At 38.0% G+C, this 25,589-nt stretch overlaps 1 protein-coding gene across 13 annotated transcripts in view; it reads left to right on the top strand.

The window, feature by feature from the left end:
- LOC103558201 (S-adenosyl-L-methionine-dependent tRNA 4-demethylwyosine synthase TYW1) overlaps positions 1-25,589 on the top strand; it is a 214,454-nt gene that overhangs the window by 46,443 nt on the left and 142,422 nt on the right. The window contains exon 1 of one of the 13 annotated variants that reach the window (XM_070567830.1): positions 6,996-7,280. The exons of the other annotated variants lie outside the window; for them this stretch is intronic. The gene's annotated coding sequence lies outside the window, so the exon portion shown is untranslated. Of the gene's footprint in view, positions 1-6,995; positions 7,281-25,589 lie in introns of those variants that run through there. 13 annotated transcript variants of the gene reach the window in all.

Genomic DNA, 25,589 nt, shown 5'->3' with positions numbered 1-25,589 from the left:
AATGCAGCTACTTTTTACCACTTAACTGCTATGGCTTGGTCCAAGTCCCCATTGGATGTCCCTTATATTATCTCAGTTCTCTCTCAACTGCTTTTCCTGGTTCTACTCTTGTCATCCTCTACTGTCTGTTCCCTACACAGCAGCCAGATATATCAGATCGTGTTACTCTTTTACTCAGAACCTCCAGGGGTTCCTATCTCACTCAGAATAAAAGCATAAGTCCTCAGGGTGGCCTCCAAAGCCCTATGTGATCTGCTCTTCCGTTCTTGAGTCCAACTATACTAGCCTTCTTGCTATTCCCTGAATATGCTGAGCCCAAACTCCTCCCTAGCTTTCCACTCTCTGTCTACTCTCTTAGATCTCTGCTCAGAAAGCCTCTGTCTGTCAGAGAAGCTTTCCCTTGACCACCTTATACAAAATAATAACCTTCCCTCTTCTCCCCTTATGCTCCTTGGAATTTCTCCACAGCACTTATTACCACTAATAGATTATATCTTTGTTTATTGTCTGTCTCCTTCCTTCCTCTCTCAGCCCCTCCTCAACTTAAGAGTCTTCGTTTTCTTTCCAATACCAAGAAAAAAAGCCTGGGCATAAAATGCTTCCTTAGTAAACATTTGTTGGATGAAAGAATTAGTAAAATAAAGCCTGATCCCAAGGAGGATCCTCCTCAGTATAGTTCTGACCCACTTGTTCAACTTTATTTTCTGTTTTAACCTTCAACCACCGTATGCTGCTTTTCTTCCCCACTCTAATCTCCACCTGACCAAATCCTACCCATCTGTATCAGGCAAACAGAAACCATTCTGGGTATTTTAGCAAGAACAGATTTAATAAAGTAAAATAACTAAGTGCTTCTAAAGCCATTGAAAGACCCTGGAGTAGTGAAGGTCAGAGAGAACTACTCCTGGCTTTGAGAAAATCGAAAAGTGCTGGACTCACAGGACACTGCTTCCAGTGACCTGAGCCGCTGGCAACATGAAGAGAATGTTTCCCAGGAGCTCGCTTGGAAGCTGCTGCTGACTTGATGTTTGCTGTATGTCCTTGTGTCTGCCAGCTGCTGCCAAAGAGCTATAATAGGTTCTCCTTTTTTTGCCTTCTGTATCTTGCATAAGTGCCTCTCGTTGGTGGAGTCTAAATCATAACCTTTCAGACCAGTGAAGCTGAGAAGTAGGGTGTTAGGGCTTCTAGCCCCTGTTTAGAAGGGCAGACACGGGACTGAGCATAACACAGTCTACCTTTTTGGATACTCAGCATCTGCACACACCCTTCTACCTGTATTTACATTTTCAAACAATAATAAACACAAAACCTTTTCTTCTGCCTAACCTGTTGAAATTATTACTCATACAAGGGAGGATGTATTCACTATCTTCCTTTAAAAGGGAAAATACTCTTTTGAGATCCTATACCTAAGGATGAAATTATAGGTTACCTACCACTGACCTATCTTACATAAAATAGTTGATGGAGAGGGGAAAAAAATTGTATATACCAAAGCAAGGAAGACAGTATGCATAGGTACAACTATCCTGATATTTGCGCCTGGTCACCTGTTCAATAGTTGGTGTTCATAACTTCTTTCTTCCTTAGCCAGGTCACGTTTCCTTTGTGCTCTATCAATACCTCCATATGCTGATTCCTTACCAGGTTAGTGATCCAGTCTGTCAGTGGAGAGTGAGCCAGTAGTGAGCCCTCCTTCAGTCTTCTCTTAACTTTTACTACTGTACGTGAGAGTACTAAGAGATGCCACAGAGGTCCTCTTGGTTCCTGACAAAATTTTTGATTCTGTGGCATGAAGAGCTCAGGAGCCAGGTGATAGTGGTAACTGTCAAGAACTGTGGAGTGTCTGCTATTTTACCCAACTTGCAAGCTAAGAAGTTAGCCCGGCAGAGTTTCATGGATGTCGGCAGAGGACACAGGACTCCTGAGTCAAAGACGTGGTACAGCAGGCAGCTTGAGCTTCATGTTCACATTGGTTCCCCTGCCCTGCAAATGCTGTAAGGGTGATGTGGAGGTGGGCCAGGGGAATGCTGGATGCAGAGTGGATTTATGTTACAGCTGAGGAACCCTAAGCTTAGGAAATGCCCAGTCTTATAAGAGGGTTGCTTGCAAACTTTCTCAACCTTTAGGTGTGAGGGAGATATTATCTTTATTATGCTGGTCAGGAAACAAATCTGTCTTCTACACTGGAGGGAGACGCTTTCTGTATCTTCCAAGACACTTTCTCTATCTTTGCTCTACAAACGTCCTAGAAAAGATAGTCTGGAAATAAAGCTGATCTAAGAAATGCAGAACCACCATGGAGAATTGTCCATTAACATAACTTCCCTGAAATCTGGTGGAATCGTTCTTCCCTTAGGAACCTGTAAACTGGAGTCAGTGTTCCGGGGATGGAAGGCAGCAGTGGAGTGAGTGGTGTATTGGTGCTAATAGTGAGAGGAGCCACACCTACATCCCTCTCTTCAGGTCTGTCCAATAGGACTCTCTGCAGTGATGGGAATGTTCTGTATCTGCATTATACAGTACAATATACTGACCATATACCTACCACCTAACCTAATACATAATACTTGATACCTAAGGACATAACCTGCTACTAGCCATTTGTGGCTGTTGAACACTTGAAATGTGGCTGGTGTGACTAAGGAACTGAATTTTAAATTTTATTTAAATTTAAATTAAATAGTCATAAGGGGAAGTAATTTTGACTACTCTTGATTCCAAAGCTCTTTTTCTGCATCTCTCTGGAAGCAGTTATCAGTTTCTTCCTCATAACACAAATGTTAACCAGGTGCCTCATTGCCCCATTGGAATATATATTCTGATTCATTTAAAAAGTAACCTTTTATTATTGCAGAAACAGTATCTGTGCATTGTTGAAAATGAGAAAATTTAGACAAATAAAAATAACAAGGTAAAACATATTTCCACTGTAGCAAAATCAGCACGAACACCTTAATTCATATGCTTTCTGTGTGTATATGTGCACTTTAACCTGAATGAGATCATACTGTATATACTATTTTATAACCTTTTTTTTCAGGCAGTGAATCTTGAGTTTCCTTTTCAGTAAATCTTCATCTCATCTAATACCCAGAACATATTCAGATTTCTTGAATTGACCTCCAGATGACCGTTATAACTCATTTGTTCTCACGTTTAACCTGGTTGTGTCTGTTGAGTCTCTTTTATAATCAAGCCCACTCGTTTTTTATTTTTTGTTAAGTGACACTGATTTAAGAGACTAGGCAAGTTTTGCATAAGATCCAACCTTTTAGATTCTTTGGTTGTTTCTTTGCTTTTTGGGTATATTTCTTTATCCCAAGTATTTCTTGTAAAGGAGAAGTTACATTGAAAGACTTGATTGATGTCTGACACTTTTGTGTTATCATAGAACACAGGTCACGTTTATTGCATCCATGTGATGTGTGTTGCGCCACGTCAGTAGACTTAATATGTGGTTGAGTCATCACCATTAATGGTGCTGATATTGACCACTGAAACAGGATAGTGGCGTTCTATTCCCCCCTTTTGTTCATTTATGTTTTTCTCCTTATTATTAGAACTCTACTTTGGCATTATTAAAACATTCGGCTTCCTGTCAACCATTAAGCTAGTGTTTACTTTTTTTGAAATACCAATTGATAGTACTTAGTTAAGGTTTGTAAAATCATAATATCAATTCTGTTATTTCTTCTACATTTATTAGCTAGCATTCTTCTGTTAAAAAGAGAGCTTTTTTTTTTAATCAACTGGGGTTATTTGGTTACTCTGAAATGCAGTTCCTATTGGCAAGTCAGGATAAATGCTTAATTCTTTCTCTTTAGTTACCACTTTTCAAAGTAGAAGTTGTTTTAATAGCCATCTCAAATGGTGACAAATGTTTCTTTTCATCTCTTTTTTGAATATCATTATGTAGTGATGTATTTTCATCAGTTTAATCCATCACAGTTATTTTCTTTTTTGATTCTCAAATTTTCACACTTTGGCTGGTGGGAACTTTTCCAGCTAACTCCTGTGTACCCCTCCCCCTGTTTTCCTTTTGTTTTAGTTAAAATTGTTTCAACTTTATTGAAGTATAGTTGACATAAAAGAAATTGTATGTATTTAGAGTATACAATTTGATGAGTTTTGGCATGTATATACTAGTGAAACCATCACAAAATCAAGATAATGAACACCCCCCCAAAATTTCCTTGTGCTTCTTTGTAACCCATCTGTCTCTTTACTCCTATCCCCAGGAAACCACTGATTTGCTTTCCTGTCTCTGTATATAAATTTATGTTTTTTAGAATTTAATACAGTCATGCATTATGTTCTCTTTTTGATCTGGCTTCCTTCATTTGGCGTAATTATTTTGAGATTCATCCATGTTTTGTGTGTATCAGTACTTCATGTCTTGCTGAATATATTCCATTGTATAGATATGCCACATTTGATTATTCATTCACCTGTTAATGGACACGTAGATTGTTTGCAGCTTTTTGCTATTTCGTATGAAGCCAATGCTGTGAACATCATGTACAAGTCTTTGGAGATAACACTCATTTTTCTTGGATGTATACCTCGGAGTGGAATTGCTTAAGTTTATGTTTAACTTTAGTAGATATTAACAGTTTTCCAAAGTGCTTGATTTTAACATTAGTTTTCAGTAATTTCTTTGATTTTATAATTGTACCACTTTTTTCCCCTCAACAAAATTCTTGATTTCTAACATTGACATAATTATTTATTGCCATTAACCTGCAACAGTGGGTCTTAAAGTGTGGTCTCCAGACCCATTGGGGTCCTTGGAGGGCAAAACTATTTTCATAATAATACTGTGATGTTATTTGTCTTTTTTGCTGTGTGGACATTTGAACTAATGGTGCAAAAGCAACGGTGGGTAAAAGCACTGACCCCTTAGTATGAATTAAGGCAATGTACTAAAGTGTGCTAGTAGTCAAGGTACATGTACTTCTTGTTTTTTTTAATGCCAATTTCACTTAAGAATTACCTTGATGAAGTAGCAAAAATTATTAATTTTTAAAAATCTCTACCTTTAAATACCTGTCTTTTTAATATTCTGTGTGAAGAGTTGAAAGTATCCATAAAGTACTGTTGTTGCATACTACAGTATATAGTTGTCTTAAGGAAAAGCATTTGTGCAGTTGTTTAAGTTAAGTTACTCTTTTCATGAAATATCATTTTTACATTTAAGAACAGTTAACTATGGTTATTCAGGCTTAGATATTTGACACATGTGTTTTAAAAAATAAAGTGAGCCTGACACTTCAAGGAAAACAACTGAAAGTATTTGTTGCTAGTAATAGAATTTGAGCTTTAAAATGAAAATTAGAATTTTGGAAGACTTGTATTAGTTGCCGTAAGTTTGACAGACTCCCAGTACTTAAAGAATTTAATGATGAGATCAGTTGTGATATTAAAAAATGTGATTTTTAAATATTATACAGTGAAACGTGTCGCTATTTGGAAGATCTGCATAAGCTGGTGAACCAGTATTTTCCAAATGACTGCTGCATGGTTATGAAATCAAATTCAAAGTGCAAGTTGGACAAATAGATTTTAATGTAACAAGATATGAAAAGTTTATTAATATGGTTTCAGATACCACAATCTAGTTAATCTTTATGAAACTACCACTTGTGGAGTTTTGGTAGTATCAAAGTACAACATTCATAATTTTCTGAAAAGGCTATTAAAATACTCCTTTTCTCCAGTTGTGTATCTGTGTGAGGCCAGATTTGTTCATATACCTTAACAAAAACAACATATCACAATTGGAATGTATAAACATATATAAGAATTCAACTGTTTTACTCTTTTTTTTGTTTTGGAAAATATATTTTTCATAAAACTGTGCTATTGTGTTGACATGTAATGGTCTCATCTTAAATGAAATACGTAAATATTTTAAGCATTTCTTGATTCTAATTTCTAATATGTAAATTTTGATTGATGTAAACCACATAAATGGAAGTTCTTTAGGGTCCTTGAATTTTTTTTTTCTTTGTATGAGGAATATTGGTCCTGAGCTAACATCTGTTGCCAATCTTCCTCTTTTTGCTTGAGGAAGATTGTTGCTGTGCTAACATCTGTGCCAGTCTTTCTCTGTTTTATGTGCGATGCTGCCACAGTGTGGCTTGACGAGCAGTGCTAGGTCCATGCCTGGCATCTGAAGCTGTGAACCCAGGGCCACCGAAGCGGAGCTCACAAACTTAACCACTATGCCACTCAACTGGCCCTAGGGTTCTTGATAATTTTTAAGATGAGAAAAGCTTTGTAGCTCCTTCTCTCTGTAGAATGCATCTCATTAAGCGTGTACATTCAAAATATTTTTTCTGAAGTTCTTTGGAATAGTATATTTGTGTGATTATGGAGGTAATTTGATATTTGGTTGATGTATTTCAGTTTAGTTTCAGTTTAAAGAATTGAAAAATTTGTTTATTTTTTTTGAATAGGTTAAACTTTTGTTTTTTAAGGTCAAAGCTGTAGGGTTATATAAAAAAGTATACAGTGAAGTCAGAATCATTATTCCTCTGTATCACTTAGCACATACTATGGTAAACATATATTAAATAAACATATTAAATACCTAAAATCAAGATATTTTCCTGTCTACTCTCAAAGAACTGCAATAATCACCAAATGTTAAAAGAATTTTGTTATAATAAGCAAAAAATTGATCTAGAGCTATTAGCTCTTAAAGCTCTTTGAAAACTAATAAATTATGATCACGTGAGGACTTTTTGTCTTTAGGCTTGAAGGTGAACATAATTAGTATAAGTGATGTAGGAGTCTATTGGCTGGGTAGCCCTTCATGAACCATGGCTTCCCGTGTTCACATTCTTGTTGGTCCTTTCCCATATGACACTAGGATTGGCCATGTGACCTGCTTTGGCCAATGGGATATTAACAGGCATGATGCAAGTAGAGGCTTGCTAAGTGCTTGCACATTGAGGCTTGTCCTCTTGGAATGTTTCCTCTGGGAACCTAGAATGTTTCCTCTGGGAACCTAGATACCATACTACAAAGAAGCCAGTCTTAACTCCTCAAGGAGTGAGGTGCCCCAGCCAGTGTCAAGTCTCAGATATCTGAGTGAGATCTTGGTGTGCAGCCCCAGCCAAACTCCTTCTGCATACAGCTGCGTGAGGGACCTCAGCACACACTTCAGGGAGTGGAAGAGCCACCCAGCTGAGCCGCAGAATTAGCAGAGAAAATAATAGATTGCTGTTGTATTAAGCCGCTGAGTTTTGGGGCAGTGTGTTACGCAACAGCAGGTAACTGAACCAGAAGACGTTGGCTACTTATATGGAAGTGATTGTGGTTTGCTGCTGATTTGGTGGGTGTTAAATATCTGTGTAGTGGGGAGAACAGTCATAGTGAAGAATGATAAAGCTTGAACTGCTGGGAGCCCTGAGCTGAAGCAACTCTCATGGTATAGATAAAGATTTACATGACAGTGCTGAGCAAAGCACGGGAAGTATGATTTTTTTTCTTTTCTCAGTGCTGTATCAGGGAGTATCTGCCTGAAAGGTTAAGGGCTTGGCAAGCAATCTGTCAGATGCTTTGTGGCTTTGCCATCTTCATTTTCTAAATCTCTATCACCTGAGTGGAATCCTGGAGTAGGAGATTGTTTCAGCCAGGAAAACATGACTTTAAGGATACTGATGGAGGAGGACTTGCCTATTTGATGGTCATTTACTTTAATTGACAGTGTCTTTTCCTATCCTGACCGTTGCAGTGTCCTAGTCTGGAAAATAAATGTATTTATCGTAAGTATATGTGTGTATGTATATATAGCGTATTTAACTCATATATAGTATATTTATACACATATATAGCATATATCATTTTTGATATAGCATTTTGACTTTTCATTACAACTGCGACTTTGTTATGTTGAGTTACAGTGGTAATATAGAAAATCATAAGGACTACCTAAGTCACATGTCACAGGGAGTAGGAGAAATCGAATTGTGATATTACTACACTACTGTCAGCAAGTATCGAGTGCTTTCTATATATCTAGAGATAATGTGGAAGGTAATAGGGATATGCAGGAGGCCTGCCCTTAGTGAATTCAATCATTAAGCTTGGTGAAAAGGTCCCTCTCCTATCTTTACTTTGTATGTCTTTTCCTGTTTCCCTCTCCCCACCCCCAAATACAACTCCAGGAAACCCAAACCCATATCAAAAGTTGATTTGATACTAGTCATTTTATATCCTTGCTGATTTTCTATCTACTTGTTCTGTCTGTTACTTAGAAGGGAGTGTTGAAGACTCCAACTCTAATTGTGGATTGGCCTATTTCTCATTTCAGTTCTATCAGTTTTTGCTTCATGCGCTTTGCAGCTCTGATGTTAGGTATACACATTTAGGGTTGTTATGTCTTCTTGGTGAATCCGCCCTTTTATCGTTATGTAATCTCCCTCTTTATCTATGGTAAGAAGTCCTTGTTCAGAAGTTTACACTGTCTGATGTTAATATAGCCATCCCAGCTTTCTTTTGGTTAGTGATTGTATACTCTACTTTTCCCCATTCTTTTGCCATGACTTCCTTTAGCATTTTGTGTAGAGCAGGTCTGCTTGGCAGTGAATTCTTAGTTTTTCTTCACCTGAGAATATCTGTTATTTTGCTTTCATTCTTTGTTTTTGGTGCATATTGAATTGTGTATTCACATCTTTTCTTTCAGTACTTTAAAGATGTTGCTTCATTGTCTTTTGGCTTTTGTTGTTTCTGATGAGAAATTCTCAGTAATTCATATCATTGTTCCCTTACAGTGAGTTCTGCTAGAACATGGAAGTTGGGGGAGGGGAATGTCTGTAAGTCTTATTGAAATGCCCAGCCACAAGAAAGTGCTGAAAAAGCACATTGTCAGCACTTGAGAATAGTGTGAAGTACACAGTGCATGGTGATGAATTATGCAGGTAGCAGTTGGAAAAGCTCCCATATTCTGGTGAAAAAAATAAAGTCACACAGAGCTTCAATTTGTGACTTTACATTGATGAAAATATTCACACACTTGTGGATGTTGCTATGTCAAGTTTATGATTCAAATTTTTTCCTTAACAAAATTGCTTTTGTTTACTAGTAAAAGAACATATTTTATGTAAAAAATAAGAAAAATATAGGAAATAAAATAAAAATTATATTCCACCTTGCAGAAATTTGGGTGTGTTTTCGTTCCAGCTTTTTTTACTATTCATCTTTATATATGTTTTTACATATTTGAAATCCTATTGTATATGAAATTTTGTATCAATTATTTCACCTAACATTATAATATAAGCCTTTTCCTATTGAAAAATCTTTTTTACATATAATTCTTAATGGACTATATAATTATTGATGAATGTGCCATAATTTAATTTGCTATTCATCTGGTGATGACATAGTTGTTTCCAGGTTTTTTGCTCACTATTACAATTAATTATGTGAAGAATATGTTTTTGCATAAAGTTTTATTTGCATTTAGATTATTTTCTTAGAGTGAAATCCCAGAAAAGACATTACCAGTTGAAAGGGTTTGCTAACAATCTTTTCTTATAATTTTCTGTTAACTGTTTGTAGAATTATTAACAAAGACTGGATTTGTTGTCTACTGAAAATATTTTTCCTAGTTTGTTTTTTTGATGTACTTAAATTTTACATTTTTATGTAGTTTTATCCATTTAATGTTACCTTATATTTTCTTCTCCAATTTTTCTTTTATTGAAGTCACATTGGTTTATCGCATTATATAAATTTCAGGTGTACACCATTATATTTTGTCTTTTGTATTGACTACATTATGTTCACTGCCAAAAAGCCAATGATAGCTGCCATACGTCATTGTACACGTGTGCCCCTTTGCCCGTTTCGCCCTCTCCCCACCCACTTCCCCTCAGGTAGCTACCAGTCTGTTCTCCGTATCTATGTGTTTTGTTTGTTTATACTCCACATATGAGTGAAGTCATACTGTAATTGTCTTTCGCTTATGCGTAATTTGCTTAGCATAATACCCTGAAGGTCTAGCCATGTTGTCGCAAATGGCAAGATCTTGTCTTTTTTAATAGCCAAGTAGTACTCCACTGTATGTGTATATATATACATACGTACCACATCTTCTTTATCCATTCATCTCTTGTTGGGCACTTAAGTTGCTTCCAAGTCTTGTCTATTGTGAACAGTACTGCAATAAATATGGGTGCATATGTCTTTTTCAATTAGTCTTTTCATGTTCTTTGGATAAATACCTAGAAGTTGAATAGCTGGATCGTCTGGTATGTTTATTTTTAATCTTTTGAGGGATCTCCATACTGTTTTCCAAAGTGGCAGCACCAATTTATGTTCCTGCCAGCAGTGTATGGGGTTCCTTTTTCTACATATCCTCTCCAACACTTGTTATATCTTGTCTTTTTAATAATAGCCATTCTGATGGGTGTGAGGTGATATCTCATTGTAGTTTGATTTGTATTTCCCTAATAATTAGTGATGTTGAACATCTTTTCATGTGCCTATTGGCCATATTTATATCTTCTTTGGAAAAATGTCTGTTCATATTCTCTGCCCATTTTTTGATCAGGTTGTTTGTTTATGTTGTTGTTATTGTGTATGAGTTCTTTATGCATTTTGGATATTAACCCCTTATTAGATATATGAATTTGCAAATATCTTTTCCCAATTGGTAGAACCATCTTTTTGTTTTGTTGATGGTTTCCTTTGCTGTGCAGAAGCCTTTTAGTTTGATGTAGTCCTGTTTGTTTATTTTTTCTTTTGTTTTGCTTGCGTGAGGAGACATCGTATTCAACAAAGTACCGCTAAGACTGATGTCAGAGAGCATACTGCCCATATGTTCTTCCGGAGTTTTATGGTTTCAGGTCTTACATTCAAGTCTAATCTGTTTTGAGTTAATTTTTGTGTATGATGTAAGATAATGGCCTACTTTCATTCTTTTGCATATGGCTGTCCAGTTTTCCCAGTACCATTTATTGAAGAGACTTTCCTTTCTCCATTGTATGTTCTTGGCTGTTCTATTTTTTTAAGCTTACAGAATTTTTTCCACACGGGGATTTGGAAAATAGTCACTTCTTTCTTTGTTTATATTTTTTTTATTTTATGAAGAATAATTTTTTAAATTCTGTTAAAATAAATACATTTGCCGTCTTAATTATTTTTAAGTGTACAGTTTAGTGGTACTAAATACATTCACCTTGTTGTGCAGCCATCACCACCATTCGTCCCCATAACTCTTTTCATCTTGCAAAACTGAAACTCTATATGAAACAGTAATTCCCCCTTTTTCTCTCCCCCCGCCCACTGGCAACTACCTTTGTACTTTCTATCTGTATTGTTTTGATGACTCACTACTTCATATTGGTGGAATCACACAGTATTGGTCTTTTTGTGGCTGGCTTGTTTCACATAATGTCCTCAAAGTTTATCCATGTTGTAGCATATTGCAGAATTTCCTTCCTCTTTTAAGTTGAATAATATTCCATTGTGTGTACACACCACATTTTCTTTATCCGTTCATCTGTTGATAGACACTTGGGTTGCTTCCATGTTTTAGCTATTGTGAATAAGGCTTCTGTGAACATGTTTGTGCAAATATTTCTTTGAGACCTACTTTCTCTTCTTTTTACTATATACCCAGAAGTATAATTACTGGATCCTATGGTAATTCTATTTTTAATTTTTTGAGGAACCTCCATAGTGTTTTACATAGCATCTGCACCATTTTACATTCCCACCAACAGTACTCAAGGATTCCAGTTTCTCCACATCCTCACCGACACTTGTTGTTTTCTATTTTTTGATAGTAGCCATCCTAATAGGTATGAAGCGTATCTCATTGTTACTTGGATTTGCATTTCCTTAATGATTAGTGATGTTGATCATCTTTTTCATGTGCTTATTGGCTATCTGTATATTTTCTCTGGAGAAATGTGTAGTCAAGTACCTTGTCCTTTTTTGATTGGTATTAGTTCTTTAAAATGTTTGGTAGAATTCACCAGTAAGACCATTAGGATTAGGTCCAGGGCTTTTTTTGTTGTTGGGAGATTTTTGATTACTGATTCAATCTCATTACTAGTGATAGGTCTATTCAGGTCTTCTGTTTCTTTGTGATTTAGTCTTAGTAGGTTTTCTGCTTCTAGAAATTTGTCCATTTCAACTGGTTATCCAATTTTTTGGTGTACAGTTGTTCATAGTACTCTCAAATCCTCTTTATTTGTGACAATGGGTAGTAATGTCCCCACCTTCATTTCTGATTTTAGTAATTTGAGGCTTCTTTCTTTTTTTCTTAGTCCATTTAGCTAAAGTTTGTAGATTTTGTTGATTTTTTCAAAGAACCAATTTTTTGTTTCATTGATTTTCTGTTGTTCTTCTATTCTCTGTTTTATTTGTCTCTGCTCTAATCTTTATTATTTCATTCCTTCTGCTAGCTTTGGGTTTGTTTGTTCTCCTTTTTTTAATTCCTTAAGTTGTAAAGTTAGGTTGATGTTTGGAGTTCTCTTTTTTTCTTTTAATGTAAGCATTTATAGCTGTAAATTTCCCTGTTAGCATTCCTCTCACTGCATCCCATAAACTTTGATGTTTGTGTTTTCATTTTCATTCATCTCTTAAGTGTTTTCTAATTTCACTTGTGATTTCTTTTTTACCGAAGAAGATTAGCCCTGAGCTAATATCTGCCAAGCCTCCTCTTTTTTCTCAAGAAGACTGCCCTGAGGTAACATCTGTGCCCATTTTCTTCTACTTTATATGTGGATGCCTACCACAGCATGGCTTGCCGCATGGTGCCATGTCTGTACCCAAGATCCGAACCGGTGAACCCCGGGCTGCTGAAGCGGAACATGAGCACTTAACTGCTGCACCACTGGGCCAGCCCCTCACTTGTGATTTCTTACTTGATCCATTGGTTGTTTAAAAATGTGCTGTTTAATTTCCACACTTTTGTGAACTTTCCAATTTTCTTTACGTTATTGATTTCTGTCTTCATCCTGTTGTGGTCAAAGAAGATATTTTGTATGATATCTATTTTTTAAATCTGTGGAGACTTAATTTGTGGCCCAACCTATGGTCTGCTTGGAAAATGTTCCATGTGCACTTGAGAAGAAAGTGTATGCTGTTGTTGTTGGGTGGAGTGTTGCATATATGCTTTTAGAGCTAGTTGGTTTATTGTGTTAAGTCCTCTATTTCCTTACTTATTTTCTGTCTGGTTGTTTTCTCCGTTACTGTGAGTGGAGTATTGAAATCTCCAAATATTGTAGGACTATTTCTCCCTTCAATTCTGTACATTTTTGCTTAATATATTTTGATAGTCTGTCATTAGGTGTGTAAATGTTTATAATTGTCATCTCTTCTTGTTGTATTGAACCTTTATTAATATATAATATCCTTCTTTGTCTCTTGTAATCTTTTTTGATTTAAAGTCTATTTTGTCTGATACTCGTATAGCCACCTCTACTCTCTTTTGGGTATTATTTACATTGAATATCTTTTTTTAATTGACATTATGATAGTTTACAACGTAGTGAAATGTCTGTACATTATTATTTGTCAGTCATCTTATAGGTGCACCCCTTCACCCTTTGTGCCCCACCCCCCCACCTCCGTTCCCCCTGGTAACCACTAATCTGTTCTCTTTGTCCATGTGTTTGTTTATCTTGCACATATGAATGGAATCATACAGAGTTTGTCTTTCTTTCTCTGGTTTATTTTGCTTAACATAATATCTTCAAGGTCCATCCATGTTGTTGTGAATGGGGTGATTTTATCATTTTCTGTGGCTGAGTAGTATTCCATTGTGTGTATGTGTGTATATATGTATATGGATATCTTCTTTATCCAGTCATCAGTTGATAGGCACTTAGGTTGCTTCCACATCTTAGCTATTGCAAATAATGCTGCGATGAACATAGGGGTGCATGAGTCTCTTTGAATTGTTGATTTCAAGTTCTTTGGATGGATACCCAGTAGTGGGATGGCTGGGTCATATGGTATTCTTACTGTTAATTTTTTAAGAAATCTCCATACTGTTTTCCATAGTGGCAACACCAGTTTGCATTCCCACCAGCAGTGTATGAGGGTTCCTTTTTCTCCACAACCTCTCCAACATTTGTTATTTTTTTCTTAGTTATTATAGCCATTCTAACAGATGTAAGGTGATATCTTAGTGTAGTTTTGATTTGCATTTCCCTGATGATCAGTGATGATTAGCATCTTTTCATGTGCCTATTGGCCATCTGTATATCTTCTTTGGAGAAATGTCTGTTCATATTCTGTGCCCATTTTTTCATTGGCTTGTTTGATTTTTTGTTGTTGAGTTGTGTGAGTTCTTTATATATTATGGAGATTAACCCTTTGTCAGATATGTGATTTGCAAATATTTTTTCCCAGTTGGTGGGTTGTCTTTTCCTTTCAATCCTGTTTTCCTTTGCCTTGTAGAAGCTCTTTAGTCTGATGACATCCCATTTGTTTATTCTTTCTTTTGTTTCCCTTGTCCAAGAAGACATGGTATCTGAGAACATCCTTTTAAGGCTGATGTCAAAGAGTGTACTGCCTATGTTTTCTTGTAGAAGTCTTATGGCTTCAGGTTTTACCTTAAAGTCTTTGACCCCATTTTGAGTTTATTTTTGTGAATGGCATAAGAGAATGGTCTGTTTTCATTCTTTTAACATGTAGCTTTCCACTTTTCCAAGAACCATTTGTTGAAGAGACTTTCCTTTCTCTGTTGTATGTTCTCAGCTCCTTTGTCAAAGATTTGCTGTCTGTAGATGTGTGGTTTTATTGCTGGGCTTTCAATTCTGTTCTCTTGATCTGTGTGCCTTTTTCTGTACCAGTACCATGCTGTTTTGATTACTATAGCTTTGTAGTATATTTTGAAGTCAGGGATTGTGATGCCTCCAGCTTTGTTCTTTTTCAAAGGATTGCTTTAGCAATTCAGGGTCTTTTGTTGTCCCATATGAATTTTTAGGATTCTTTGTTCTATTTCTGTGAAGAATGTCATTGGGATTCTGATTGGTATTGCATTGAATCTGTTGATTGCTTTAGGTAGTCTGGACATTTTAACTATGTTTTTTCTTCCAGTCTAGGTGCATGGAATGTCTTTCCATCTCTTTATATTATCATCACTTTCTTTCTATTTCATAAATGGATGTTGGATCTTGTCAGATGCTTTCTCTGTGTCTATTGAGATGATCATGTGGTTTTCCTCATTTTGTTAATGTGGTGTATCACATTGATTGACTTGTGGATGTTGAACCATCCTTGTGTCACTGGTATAAATACCACTTGATCATGGTGTATGATCTTTTTAGTGTATTGCTGTATTCGGTTTGCTAATATTTTGTTGATGATTCTTGCATCTATGCTTATCAGTGACATTGGCCTATAATTTTCCTTCTTTGTGTTCTTGTTTGGCTTTGGTATCAGAGTGATGTTGGCCTTGTAGAATGTGTTAGGAGTTGTTCCATCTTCCTCAATTTTCTGCAATAGTTTGAGAAGGATAGGTGGTATCTTCTTTGAATATATGGTAGAATTCTCCAAAGAAGCTGTCTGGTCCTGGACTTTTATTTTTGATCACTGTTTCAATCTCTTTACTTGTTATTGGTCTATTCACATTCTCTAATTTCTTCTTGATTCAGTTTTGGGAGGGTGTAAGAGTCTAAGAATTTATCCATTTCTTCTAGGTTGTCCAATTTCTTGGCATATAGTTTTTCATAGTATTCTCTTATAATCTTTTGTATTTCTGTGCTATGCATTGTAATTTCTCCTGTTTCATTTCTGATTTTATTCATTTGAGTCTTCTCTCTTTTTTTCTTAGTGAGCCTGGCTTAAGGTTTGTCAATTTTGTTTATTTTCTCAAAGAACCAGCTGTTTTTTTCATTTATCCTTTCTACTGTCATTTTTGTTTCAATTTTATTTATTTCTGCTCTAATTTTTATATTTCCTTCTTTCTCCTGAGTTTGGGCTTTTTCTCCTGTTTCTAATTCTCTTAAGGTGTAGGTTGAGATTGCTTATTTGAGATTTTTCTTGTTTGTTGAGGTGAGCCTGTATTGCAGTAAATTTCTTAATACTGCTTTTGCTGCATCCCAAATGTGTTGGTAAGGTGTGTTTTCGTTTTCATTTGTCTCCAGATAACGTTTGATTGTTCCTTTAATTTCTTCAATGATCCATTGGTCGTTCAGTAGCGTGTTGTTTAATATCCACATTTCGCCCCTTTCCCAGCTTTTTCTTGTAATTGATTTCTAGGTTCATAGCATCATGGTCAGAAGAGATGCTTGGTATTGTTTCATTCCTCTTTAATTTATTGAGGTTTGCTTTGTTTCCCAGTATATGGTTTGTCCTTGAGAATGTTTTATGCCCATTTGAGAAGAATGTGTAACCTGCTGTATTTGGATGGAGTGTTCTATATATATCTATTAAGTCCATCTGGTCTAGTTTTTCATTTAATTCTACAGTTTTCTTGTTGACTTTATGTCTGCATGATCTGTCCATTGGTGTTAGTGGGGTGTTGAGGTCCCCTACTGTTATTGTGTTGTTGTTGATGTCCCCTGTTAGTTTTGTTAGTAGTTGCTTTATGTTCTTTGGTGCTTCTGTGTTGGCTGCATATATATAAGTGTTATGTCCTCTTGGTCGAGTGTCCCTTTTATCATTGTATACTGCCCCTGTTTGTGTCTCTTTACCTATTTTGTCTTGGAGTCTACTTTGTCTGAAATTAGCATGCTGACACCTGCTTTCTTTTGTTCACTGTTAGCTTGGAGTATCGTCTTCCATCCCTTCACTCTGAGTCTCTGTTTGTCTTTGGGACTGAAGCATGTTTCCTGGAGGCAGCATATTGTTGCGTCTTGTTTTGTAATCCACGCAGCCACTCTCTGTCTTTTGACTGGAAAATTCAATACATTTACATTTAGAGAGATTACTGAAATGTGGGAACCTAATGCTTATCCCTCGTTTTCCAGTTCTGCATTTCCTCTGTTTCTCGTCCCATGTATTTTGGGCTATCAGTTCAGTTAGGTAGTTTTTTATGCTGGTTTTCTTAGTTTTCTCCTTATTTGTAATTTGCGTCTCTGCTCTAATTATTTGTTTAGTGGTTACCAAGTGGTTTGTATAAAACATCTCATAGATGAGATACTTCATTTTTTAATAGCCTCTTATTTCCTTAGATTAAGCCAGTTCCGTCCCTTTCCTCCTCCCCTTCTAAGTTATTATTGTCACATCTGTTTTTCTTCTTTTGTTGTGAGTTTGTGGTTAAAATGACAAGATTATATTTATTCTTGATGTTTTCCTTCCCTTTATCTTTAATGTTATACTTAAGCATTTGCTCACCTGTTCTGATGGAGAGCTGCAATTTTCTGATTTTGGCTTTCTACTTATCTCCTTACTCACAGTTTTCTAACCCCTTTCCTCTTTTTCTTTTCTTTTCTTTTCTTTCTTTTTTTTTTTTTTTAAGGTATGAGGGCCTGCCTGAGGATTTCTTTTGGGGGATGTCTTGTGGCGATGAACTCCCTTAACTTTTGTTTATCTGGGAAAATTTTTATTTCTCCGTCATATTTGAAGGATATTTTCCCTGGTTAGAGTATCCTTGGCTGAAAATTTTTGTCTTTCAGAATTTTGAATATGTCATTCCACTCTCTCCTAGCCTGTAAGGTTTCTGCTGACAGCCTGATAGGGGTTCCTTTGTAGGTCATTTTCTTTTGCTTTGCTGCCCTTAATATTTTTCTTTGGCATTGACTTTTGTGAGCTTTACTACTATATGCCTTGGAATTGGTCTTTTTACATTGATAAAGTTTGGAGATCTATTGGCTTCTGTCATATGGATTTCCTGCTCCCTCCCCAGGTTTGGGAAGTTCTCAGCTATTATTTCTTTGAACAAGCTTTCTGGTCCATTCTCCTTCTCTTCTCTCTCAGATACCTTTAATCCTTATGTTGCATTTCGTAATTGAGTTGGATATTTCTCAGAGAATTTCTTCATTTCTTTTTAGTCTTAGTTCTTTCTCCTCCTCTCTCTGAAGCCTTTCTATATTCCTGTCCTCCAGACTGCTAATTGTGTACTCCATATTATCAGCCCTACTGTTCAGGGAGTCCTGATTTTTCTTTATCCCATCCATTGTGTTTTTCATGTCCAACATTTCTGATTGGTTCTTCTTTACAGTATCAAGCTCTTTTGTGGTGTAGCTCCTGAGCTCATTGACTTGTCTATGTATATTCTCTTGTAAGTTATTGAGTTTTCTAATGATAGCTATTTTGAATTCTTTGTCATTTAGGTTATGGATTTCTGTGTCTTTGGGATTGTTTTCTGGGTACTTGTCATTTTCATTCTGTTCTGGAGATTCAATATATTTTTTCATACTGCTTGATGGCGTGGATTTGTCCAACTGCATAGAGTTTGGTTACTGCTTCCACTTGCTACCACTGGTCGGGAGGGAGCAGGAGCTGTGTAATGTTTGCCCACCAGGATCCCTGTCAGCTGTTCCTGACCAAGCCTGGGCCACTCCTTGGGATTTCAGTGACCCTGTTGGATCTCCTGTCAATTGTGGGAACAGTCACATGGGGTCTTCAGGTTGCTGCTGCTTGCTCCCACCGATCCGCCTGGACACTCTCACTCCTTAGGGACTGCAGCGGTGTTATGGCCTTTTGATGCAGCCAGGAGCTTATTTGCCCAGACTTACAGCTCTGCCGCCATCTGGTCCCCCTGGATCTCACTTGCTCCATCAGGGCTGCAGCAGAGCTATGGGTGTTTAAGGCAGCCCGGCAGTTTGCTTGCTCAGCTATGCTGCGTCTGCTCCTAGGTTGCACCAGCCTTTATGCTTGGTGGGTGGAGACTCTCCCTGGGGCCACTGAGGGACCGTGGATTTTCCCACTGGATTTGGAGCAATCGTGCTGGAGCTCCTGATTGTTACCGCCTGCTCACATGGTCCCACTGGATCTCACTTGCCTCCTCGGGGCTGCAGCAGTGCTATGGGCGTTTAATGTACCTGGTGGCCTGCTCGTGCAGCTGCACTGTGTCTGCTTCTTGGTCTGAATATCATTTTTCATCCTTCAGTTTCAACCTGCCTATGTCTTTGGATGTAAAGTGAGTCTGTTATTGACAGCATTGAGTTCGATCCTGTATTTTTATCCCTTATGCCAGTATCTGTCTTTTGATTGGAGAGTGTAATCCATTTACATTTAAATTAATTACTGATAAGAAGACTTGCTTTGGTTATTTTGCTGTTTGTCATCTTTATCTGCTATAGCTTTTTTGACCCTCATTTTCTGCATTCCTTTCTTGTTTTGTGGTCACTTTATCTTTTCTAGTGAAATGTTTAAATTCCCTGTTAGTTTCCTTTTGTATATATTCTATACCTATTTTCTTTATAGTTTCCATGGGGATTACATTTAACATTTCTAATGTTATAACATTCTAATTTGAATTTATAGCAGCTTAGTTTCAGTAACATTTACAAACTCGGCACCTTTACACCCCCATCCCCACCTCTTTTGTTTGTTGATGTCACAGAATTACATCTTTATACATTGTGAGCTCAAAAACATAAATTAATAACCCCTTAATTGCATTAATCTCCTAAATTATGTAGAAAACAAGATTTGGAGGTACAAACCAAAGTTACAGTAATACTACCTTTTCACTAATAATTGTTTTTTTACCCTTTAAATTTGTTAATCTCTTATGTAGAAAACAGAAAGTACAGTTACAAACCATCATTACAAATAACAGTAGCTTTTATAATTGCTCATGTGTTTACCTTTATTGAAATCTTTATTTCTCCGTGTGTGTTTGAGGCTCTGTCTAGTGTCCTTTCATTTCACCTTGCAGGACTCCTTTGAGCATTTCTTACAGGGCAGGTCTAGTAGTCATGAACTTTTTTTGATCAGCTTTTGTTTATCTTGGAATGTCTTGATTTCTCTCTCACTTTTGAAGGACATTTTTGCCTGATATAGGATTCTTGGTTGACATTTCTTTTCTTTTAGTACTTTGAATATATGGACCCACTGTGTTCTTGCCTCCAAACTTTCTAATGAAAAATCTGCAGGTAATCTTATTGATGATCACTTGTATGTGATGATTCACTTCTCTCTCCCCACTTTCAAGATTTGCTCTTTGTCTTTTGAAAATTTGGTTTTAATGTGTCTCAGTGTGGGTCTCTTTGCAGTCATCTTACTTGGAGTGTGTTGATTGTCTTGGATGTTTGTATTCGTGTCTTTTATCAAATTTCAGAAGTTTTCAGCCATTATTTCTTCATTTGTTCTCTCTGGCCCTTTCTCTCTTCTCCTTTTGGGATCCCCACAAGGTGCATGTTGTTCCACTTGATGATGTCTCATTGGTCTTTTGGACTCTCTTTGCTTTTATTCATTATTTTTCCTTTATGTTTCTCAGACTCAGTGATTTCCATTGTCTTGTCTTCAGATTCTCTGATTCTTCTGCCTACTTAACTATGCCTTTAAATCCCTTTAGAGGGGCCGGTCCTGTGGTGCAGTGGTTAAGTTTGCACGTTCCGCTTTGGCGGCCTGGGGTTTGCTGGTTTGGATCCCGGATGTGGACATGGCACCGTTTGGCAAGCCATGCTGTGGTAGGCATCCCACATATAAAGTAGAGGAAGATGGGCACGGATGTTAGCTCAGGGCCAATCTTCCTCAGCAAAAAGAGGAGGATTGGCAGCAGATGTTAGCTCATGGCTAATCTTCCTCAAAAAAAAAAAAAAGAAATTTAAATCCCTTTAGAGAATTTTTCATTGTAGTTATATTTTTCAGCTCTGGACTTTCTTTTTGGTTTCTTTTTAGGCCTTTATGTCTCTACTGATATTTCCATTTTGTTCACACATTGTTTTCTTGACTTTCTCCACATCCTTCTTTAGTTCTTGAGCATCTTTAGGACCGTTTTTAAAAAGTCTGTCTAATATATCTGCCATGAAGTACTTTTCAGGGACAGATTTTGTTGAATTATTTTTTTCCCTTTGAATGGAACATACTTTCCTGTGTCCTTGCATGCCTTGTGATTCTTTTTGAACACTGGACATTTGAGTCTAGGAATGTGATAACACTGGAAATCAGATTCTTCCTCTTCCCCAGGGTTTGCTGATTTTTGTTATTGTTTCTGTTTTTTGATTTTTGTAGGCTGTACTGAGGACCATAATGAGGTATAAACTTAATGTCTTATGTCTTTTCTGAGTCTTTCCTTGGACATGCACAGTCACTTTCTGTTTTTCCCCAAACGTGCTTTGTTGTTTTTGTTGTTTTTGAATGTTCTAGTCTTTAATGTTTGGCTTCTGAAAGGGGAAAAGTGAAAAATGAAGGGGGTTAAAAAGACAGAGCAGTCCTTTAAATTTTCTGGAAGTCACTTCAGCTGGAAGGGGAGAAGTTTGCAAAAAGGGAGGGAGGTGTAGCAACAGCAGCTGCTCACCTCTTTGTCTGTACCTTTGTGATAAGAGTCAGCAATCAGAGCACAGATCCCCAATATTTGGAGGACAGGGTCCTTTTTAGCTGTACCCTAGCTCCTGAAAGCTGTTGCAAACTGGTCTAGGAACATGTGCGCAGCTGCTTGCTATGGGGCTAGATGTGGGGAATGGGTATCTCCTACTGTGCTAAGAGCTGAAATTGACTGAAATGAACTGTGCAAGCCTTGCCTTGGAAATTGTAGGCCTTCACCAGACTCTGGACTCTGTCACCAGACTCCGTTATTTCCAACATGGTTCTATTAGATGGATTCTGCCAATCCGATTGTTCTCCAAGTCGGGGAGACACATTCCTGGTACTTGCTTCTCCTTTATCTTCCACAAATCCTCCTCTGGTTTGTACTTTTTAAAACAGTCTGTTTAATCAGTTTGGAATTTATTTTGCTCTGCATTATGAAATAAATATCTAAGTCAAGGGTCAGCAAACTTTTTCTTAAAGAACCAGATAGTGACTCTTTTAGATTTGTCGGTCATATGATATATATTGATGCGGGATCGGTGAGCCGAGGAGTCGAAAGAAAGATTTCTTAGACTCTCAAGATCTGGCAGTAGTGCTCTTTTATTTAGAAAATAGTGTGGAATAGCATGGGGACAGGACCCATGGGCAGTTAGAGTTTCTGCTGCCGCCGCTTCTGCTGCCCCCGCTGGCATGGGGACAGAGCCCATGGGCAGGCAGAGCCGCTGCTGCTGCCCCCGCTGGCATGGGGACAGGATCCATGGGCAGGCAGAGCTGGTGCGTGGGGACAGGACCCACGGGCAGTCAGAGCTCCTGCTGCTGCCCCGAGTTGAGGGTTAGGGCTAATTTTATAAGGCATAGGTATATGATTCATCTCTTTACAAGACAAAGGAAAGAACATGAAAAAAAGTTAAAATGGTATCAGTGCGGGTGGGGTCTGGTCATTGGGTGATCCCATGACTTTTAGACAAGAATCAAATCGGATTAAGTAAAGGTTAGAAAGGTTAGACACCACCACCCTAAACCAGTTACATGAGATTGCCAGACAGCAACCAATTTAAGTTCTTGCCTCTGGCATTGACCAAGAGCCTCTAGAGATAAGACCATCCCCCCCTCTTCCTGGCACAGAGAGGGAGGCATCTTCACAGATAGAGGGTTCCCTTAGAAATGTAAATGTTTCCCAACAAAGGGGCAAACAAATTCCACTCCTTGGAGCCTGAATCTCATCTGTAGTTTTAAAACTAACCAGCCTAAAAATCCTCATCATAAGCCATTTTAAAATTAAGCAGCCTAAAACTCCTCATCATATATTACAACTTCTGAACTGCCATTGTAGCACAAAAGCAGCCACAGAAATAAGTAAACAAATTTTGGTGATGGTATTCCAATGAAACTTTTCGTACAGAAATAGGCAGCATTTGGCCCATGGGTTGTTGTTTATTGACCTTTGCGTTGAGCTTTCTATCCCATGTCAAAAATGAAGACTATGAAATTTTACCCTACTTGCAAGCTAAGAAGTTAGCCTGCCACAATTTCATGGATGCTGGCAGAAGGCAAGGACAGTTTATTACTTATAATAATAGCAGTAGCCGGAATATCATCTTTTACTCTGGTTCGTAAGCCTCAGTTCCCATTAAGCAGCACTAGGAGGGCCAGATAAGATCTGCACATACATTTTAAGAGAGGAACTGCAAGCTTAGGGAACATGAGCCTTTTGTAATTGACAGTAATCCTGCTTGACCTTTGCCCTAGAGGGATACATCTTTGTTATGCTGGACATTAAGTGTACTAGTCATTTGCTACAAAGGGAGACACTATATTTTCCAAGACTATTCACTATACAAAGCTTTTGAGAAGGTAGTCTAGAATAAAGGCAGTTAATGCCTCATCTTGCAAGACATTCAGAGAGAGAGACCCGTGGAGAATTGTCTCCCAACACTCTGCCTCCATTCCCCTTCCCTAAATTGATGTGCACAGAGCCTTCCTAGTGATGGTGTCTTGTGTTAACTTAAAAAGTATGTTGGCCAGTTGTTTTACCCGCAAAATGAGTTTATTCGGGAACAACTAAAAGAATTGGAATTTGAGATATGCAGACTATGGCGGCCCATAGGTAAATCCAGGGAAACAAAGAAGGGGCTTACTTTTCCAGAGGAAAAGGGAAAGTTGGGATGGGCTGTAGTAAACAAAGAGTCCATTGGAGGAAGCTGGGAGTCCAAAGTGTAGAGGCTTCTCACTGATTGGGTTGCTACAGTCTCTTATTGGCTGGGTTGTTCCCAGGCGGGGAGAGGAATCTTCCTTCGTCTCTCTGGGTAGTAAAGAAGAAAACACTTTCCTGTCGGAGATGCACGTGGCTCTTCCTTTTTGGAGTAATTGATGTATGATAGGGTCTGAGAGCTCCCCCTACAGGCCTTCCCTGATACCAGTTTAGTTGAGGTTTCTTTAATTAGTTTCACACTTGAATTTATTCACTGTGGCTCTGCTGGGCTGCAGTTCTATTTTCTCAGACTCTTGTTTGCTTCAAGGACAAGCATTCATGGATTAATGAATCTGCAACTATAATTTCTTTTCCCCTAGATTCATAACATGAACACTTTTAATTCTAAACACGTGTTGCTCTTAGGTCTTTTCCTTTTCCACCCTGTTTACTAATTTTCAGATGAAGGAGTACTTCCTTTCAGAATGTAGTATCTGAGGACTTCTGGTCTGGACAAGATGGCATAAACCCTGCTCCTTACTGCTACGCACAATCTGAACTCTGGAAAACATAAGAGGTAACCAAACGAGAACTCTGAAAGTTGGTAAGAGGGAGGCTGACTGGTTTCGGACCCCAGAACTGGAGGAACAACAGCGCAGGATGTCTTACATCGCCCCACGTAAAGAAGAAGGCATCTGAGACCCTGTGTTTCCTGACTCTATTAAGAGTCAGAAGACTGCCTGAGGCGGCTCATGGAATGCAAGTGCCTCCGACAGGACCAGGTGAGCCCAGTACCACTTGCAAAGGAGATCAGTTGGGAGCCTCACTAATAATAAGCACCTGGGGCCAGTGCTCTCCTTCCCTGCTTGGTCTGAAATTCCCCCTCTCCTGCCAAGCGATACCAGGGCAGCCAAGTGGAAGTGGAAAGAGACAGACTCCTCTCCATCACCCTACCCCTGCCACAAGTGATCTGGCCTGTGAAGTGCTCTCCATCCTTGCTGGGCCTGAGACTCCCTTCCCTCTACTGAGAGATGCCGTGGTGGCTAGGTGACACTGGCAAGTGGAACCCCACCACCAGAAGTGGGCACCTGGGGAAACCTCTTGGTCTTTGAGGCCTGAGACTCCTCTTCCACCTACAGGTACTGGGGCTGCCAGGGGCATCAGCTAGAGACCCTGCCACACAAATACCCTGCCCTTGGAACCTGCTGGCCTAAGACCTCCCCTCCTTCACTGAGGGACCCCCATTGGGCCAGGCTGGAGAAACCCCTTCCACGCCACCTCACACAGCACCAGCAGAGACCAGTGGGAGCCCAAGAAAGATGACACTGCAAAGGTTCTGAAAATTAAGCTGCCATTGGAACTACAGGACACAAGAGTTGTCCAGGACCTGCATGCTCAGCTTAAACCAAGTGACTATCTGCTAAAGTAAAGAGTTAAATAGGATCCAGAGTTTCCTAACATAGTATAAAATGGTCTGGGGTGCAATAAAAAATCACCTGTTGTACCAAGAACCAAGAAAATCACAACTTGAACAAGAAAAGATAGTGAACTGATGTCAACACCAGTTGAATTAGATGGTGGAATAATCTGACAAGGATTTTAAAGCAACTGTCATGAAAATGCTTCAGCAATCAGTTACATATTCTCTTCAAACAAATGAAAAAATAAAAAATCTCAGCAAGGAAATGGAAGTTATAAAAAGAACCACGAGGGAATTTAAAAATGAAAAATACAACAATAAATAAAAACCTCATTGGATGGATTCAGAAGTAGAGTGGGGATGACAGAGGATAGAATGAGTGACTTTACTAGATCAATAGAATGATCTGTGAACAGGACAGGTCAATAGAATTTACCCAATCTGAACAACAGAGAGTGAGAACCCACAATAGGATAAAACCAAAGTAATCCACACCAAGACACCTTAAAATTAATGATCTGAAAACTAAAAAAAAAATCTTGAAAGATGCTGGAGATAAACAATATATTGACATCAGTT

The sequence above is a fragment of the Equus przewalskii genome, chromosome 12, assembly GCF_037783145.1.
Source record: "Equus przewalskii isolate Varuska chromosome 12, EquPr2, whole genome shotgun sequence".
Lineage (NCBI taxonomy): Eukaryota > Metazoa > Chordata > Mammalia > Perissodactyla > Equidae > Equus > Equus przewalskii.
The sequence above is the reverse complement of the archived record's forward strand: the minus strand, read 5'-3'. Positions and strand labels throughout refer to the sequence as shown.